This window comes from Alligator sinensis, unplaced genomic scaffold (genome assembly GCF_000455745.1).
Source record: "Alligator sinensis unplaced genomic scaffold, ASM45574v1 scaffold256_1, whole genome shotgun sequence".
Lineage (NCBI taxonomy): Eukaryota > Metazoa > Chordata > Crocodylia > Alligatoridae > Alligator > Alligator sinensis.
Genome location: NW_005842139.1, coordinates 2,167,968 through 2,172,615, shown reverse-complemented (window position 1 = coordinate 2,172,615; position 4,648 = coordinate 2,167,968). Strand labels below are relative to the sequence as shown.

At 45.8% G+C, this 4,648-nt stretch overlaps 1 protein-coding gene across 3 annotated transcripts in view; it reads left to right on the top strand.

Moving 5' to 3' along the window:
• Window positions 1-4,648, top strand: part of TTC39A (tetratricopeptide repeat domain 39A) — a 122,492-nt gene that overhangs the window by 32,395 nt on the left and 85,449 nt on the right. Inside the window, exon 1 of one of the 3 annotated variants that reach the window (XM_006025316.2) lies at window positions 2,440-2,510. The exons of the other annotated variants lie outside the window; for them this stretch is intronic. The gene's annotated coding sequence lies outside the window, so the exon portion shown is untranslated. Of the gene's footprint in view, window positions 1-2,439; window positions 2,511-4,648 lie in introns of those variants that run through there. 3 annotated transcript variants of the gene reach the window in all.

Here is a 4,648-nt window from a genome sequence, read left to right as displayed (position 1 = left end):
AGCAGGAGGGAGAGGAGCTCATGTTATTGTTTCATGCCCTCATCGTAAGAATCTGGAATGATGAGAAAATCCTAGATGATCTCAGGGAGATGATGATCATGACAGTCTTTAAGAAAGGAGACAAGTCTGACTGTGGAAATTACAGAGGGATCACCTTGCTATCCACAGCAGGAAATATCATGGCAAAAACCCTCCTGAACTGTCTCCTTCCACTTGCTAAAAGCTCTTCCAGGAATCTCAGTGTGGGTTTAGGGCATCAAGAGGAACAACTGACATGATCTTCACTGCTTTCCAGCTGCAGGAAAAATGCTGGTAACAACATAAAGCTCTCTATATGGCTGCCTCAACTTCACAAAAGCTTTCAATTCTGTCAACCAAAAAGCACTGTGAAGGATCCTTCCGAAGTGTATGGATGGCCACCAGAATTTACCACCATTCTTTTCCTGCTTCACGATGATACGTGAGTGGTGGTTCTCAATAATCGATCCATCACAGATCTCTTTGAGGTTAAGATAGGAGTTAAGCACATCCGTGTCATTGCTTTAATGCTCTTTTCAGTATTCCTTACCATGATGCTACATCTGACCACCAACAGGCTTCCAGTTGGAGTGTAGCTAAATTACTGGTAAGCCGTTTTACCTCAGGCAACTCTGAGCCAAAACCAAGACCACCCTGACCTCAATCATCAAGTTCCAGCACTCTGATGATGCTGTAGTGTGTGGGCAGGGAATTATTTTGGCCAGAGGACCACTTCAGGAATTTGGATGAGCTGTTTCAGGCCAGGGAGTGTGGCGGGGTTGTGGGGGGAATGGCAATTGATCCTATCTGGCCCAGGCCCGTCTACCCCATGACCACTGCAAGGGCCACTGGATGGAACAGGCAGGTGGGGACTCTATGGAGACCACTTGGGACCACTGCAGGCAGGGCGCACTTGGCTGGGGGAATGGGATGGGGTCATGGGTGAGTGGAGAGCGGTATCCGGAAGGAGGATGGGGGCTGGAACAGGACCAAGGTTGTGGGGCCGAGGCCCAGGGCAAAGCCACTATCTGCTTCCCACATGGATGGATAAAATCTGTGGTCCAGATAAAATCCCTTGCTGGGTTGGATCCAGCCCATGGGCTGTATTTTGCCCACTCCTGGTATAGTGTGTGCTCACTCAGAGGCAGACATCTAGTCAATTGTTGATATCGTTATTGAGGTATACAAAAAATGGGACTGATGCTTAATATTCAGAAGACTAATGTCCTCCATCAACAAGCTCTTAACGAGCAGACCCCAGCTCTGGTAATTTAGGTCCACAGTGAGACTCTGCAGAACGTTATTTTCCATACCTCAGAAGCCATCTCTTGTAGAAGGCTGATCATGAAGAAATCCAATGCTGTCTCAAATGTACAAATGCAGGCTTCAGAAGCTTTAGGAAATGGGTTTTTGAAGATTGTCTTATCAGATCCAAAGCCAAGCTCATAGTTTATCAAGCACTTGTGATCCCCACCTTACTGTATGTAGCTGAGACATGGACAATGTACAGGAGACACCTCAGGTTGCTGGAGAAGTACCATTAATGCTGCCTGCAGAAGATCCTTTGAGTCCAGTGCGTGGACAGATGCACCAACATTAGCATCCTTCCACAAGCAAACACCATGAGCATTGAGGCAGTGATCCATCATCAACTTTGTTGGGCCAGCCACATCGTCCAGATGTCCAACTCCAGCCTTCCGAAGCAAGTATTCTTCTCCCAGCTCAGTCAACGTGTATGCTCAAGAGGAGGGCAGAGAAAGTGCTTCAAGCATGTCCTCAAGGCCAACTTGAAAAAAAATGCAGCATTGACATCAACCTAGGCAGGACAATTGCTCAGGACTGCCCCAAATGGAGGAAGAGTTTGTTGAAACCTTATGACAGCAGGAGAGAGAAAAACAGGAGCAGCAGACTGAAAAGCAGTGTGCCGCAAACTGAACCAAGAACCCAGAACCATGCACTCCTCACAGAAAAGTGCGCCTGAGCTGGAACAGAGTCTGTCCAACCTGGATAGGCCTTGTCGGACATCTTCGGACTCGGAGATAAGGCAAATGTGGCAGACGGTCATCCTCAACTGCGAGGGATTGCTGATGACAACAACTAGGGACCTACCTAACTCACAGAGACTTCCCCCTGATTTTGCAGGCAGAACGTGGGCCCAGGCAGCCATTTTGAGAGTGGAGTGCAGTGGTTCCCCCACACCTCCGGTTGAGGGGGGCCCCAGTGGCCCCACTCCTTGCCACTGATTGGTTGCAGGGGCTGCCTGTTATGTGGCTCTGCCCCTTGTTGCTGATTGGCTGCAAGGGATGTCTGTCATACAACCCTGCCCCACCCCTCACTACTGATTGGTGGAGAGGGATGGGGCTGTATGACAGGTAGCCCCCGCAGCCAATCAGCAGAGAGGGGTGGAGTGGCAACCATCTTGCTGGCAGCCATTTGAGCGCAGCCTGGCCCGCTGCCCAATTCCCCACCCTGGTGAGCTGTGGCAGTGCTCAGTAAGTTGGGTTTTTTCCCCACAGATTTCCCAGGCATTGTCCAGATTTCGCAGGCAGTGCTGGATTTTGCAGAATCTGTGAAATCCTCAAAACTGCAAATTTAGTAGGTCCCTAATGATGACTTATTTATCCCTGGGGTAGGTTCCCATCAGCATGTTTGCCCCATATGGGCTGTGTATTTTATAGTCACGTTCAACGTTGGCTGCATTTAATCAACTTAAATGTCCTTGTTTCCATTACTGAGCTTATGCTGCTTTCAGCAGCAGTTCAGAGAGAGGCAAAGTATTTAATGTGGTTTCCTTTTGTGCGAATGTAATATGAGGGGCACGTTCTCTAATGTTGATTGTGGGGGGACAGGCGACGGACCTCGTCTTATATTGGAGTAAATTGGTAATTACTGTGTGCATATGAATATATAAACATACATAATATATCTACCTACTTTTTTATAACATGAGAACATGTAATTGAAGAAGAATGCACTTTAGAGCTGTCCTTTTCTTCCATATAAATGTGTTGGTAGTAATAACAGTTGAGGGGGAAATGTTTTCATAGCTTTTACTCATTTATAGCTCTTTTGATTCCAACTAAGCTTGTATTGGCTTGAAGATGGTAGTATGAGCATATGTATGTTTTACATGTCAGCAGTTCTCGCCAGTCACTAGCATATTTTTTGAGACTGCTGAACTAGAGAAATAATTCAGAGAACTAGGGAGAGTAGAATTATATAAAAATGCAGTAAAAGGCAAGGATAAATTGTTAAGAAATGTAGCTAATACACTGTATGAGGGGGAGAAAGAACAGATTTCTAAGATGGACAATTGGTGCGGGAGAAGCCTTGAAATCAGAGATACTGGAAGACAAATAGAGGATGGTAGAAGCAAATGAAACCCGACTGCAAGGTGATATGATGACATAAAAGCCAGCATAATTTTTGGCAGCTTATGCAAAGGCCTCATATAATAGGGCAAGGAAGAAATAATCCCAGTAGTTTGAGCACACTAAGAATTCAGATCTGGGCACTACTGTACCAATGTGCTAATGACAAGTTGAAGGGGAAGAGAAAAGGCATTGTTGGGGAAGCCTGGAAACACTGACTTCAGAAGGATTAGCAGAGCTGTGCTTATGTAGTTTGGGCAAGCAATTACTACAGGTGGATAGGACTGTGTACAGATACCTGATGGGTATAAATTGAAAGCAAGATTATTTACTGTGTTATGGGGTCTCTAACTGGGAGGAATGGGATGTGGAGTTAGGTTCAGCTGATACTCAGGGTGGTGAGGGCATCCTGACACTGAGCTGTACTAGGCAGGAAGCAGTCCCCCAAGAGAAATGATGGAAGATCTATTATTAGGGTCTTTTAAAACTAAAACAGCCAAAAACATAACTGCAGTGTAGAGAGCAGCCTGATGGGAATAGTTTGGATAAGCTTCTGGGGCTTTTCAGTCTTCCAGTACTGTGGTCCTCATTGCTCAGCTTTCCCACACTCCAATGTGACCTTCCCTTGACTCTGCTTCATAGTCTGTTTTGCTCTGATCAGGTCCTTAGAGCCCTGGATTACTCATTTTGCTGTGTCCTGTGCTGGATATTTGTCATGACTAGATACATGGGAGAGATCCTTGTCTGAGGTAGCTAAATATTCCATAAGATATTGCCTGTCATAGTTGAGGGAATATTGCATTGTAGAAGTGATCATGTTCTTTCCTATCACATCTCATATTCACAGAACAGTCTGTCTCAGGACATGTGAAAATAATAATAGCCTTCTCAATTCAGAGCCCTCTTGTTCCTTGCAGCAACTGCAGTGCTTGCTTACATTAAGAGCTGATGGTAAGAAGGCACTGAGGCAACAATAAAAATAAATATTCTTTATTTTCTACTTGATTCAATTCTCTTCATTGCTGGCTACGCAGCAATTCAGCAGAAAATAACCTGGGGGTTATGGTGGGCCACAAATGGTAGTCAGTCCACATCAGGAACATGAAACTCTAGCAAACCTCACTCTGGGATTGCTGATTGTCAGGCACAGGACATGATTCTCTTTTCCTTGTTAGCACCGGGGCTGTGCTGGAGTATTGGGCTCAGTGCTGGGAACTACGGTTTAGGAAAATGCTGGCAAAATGGGGACTCTAGAGAAG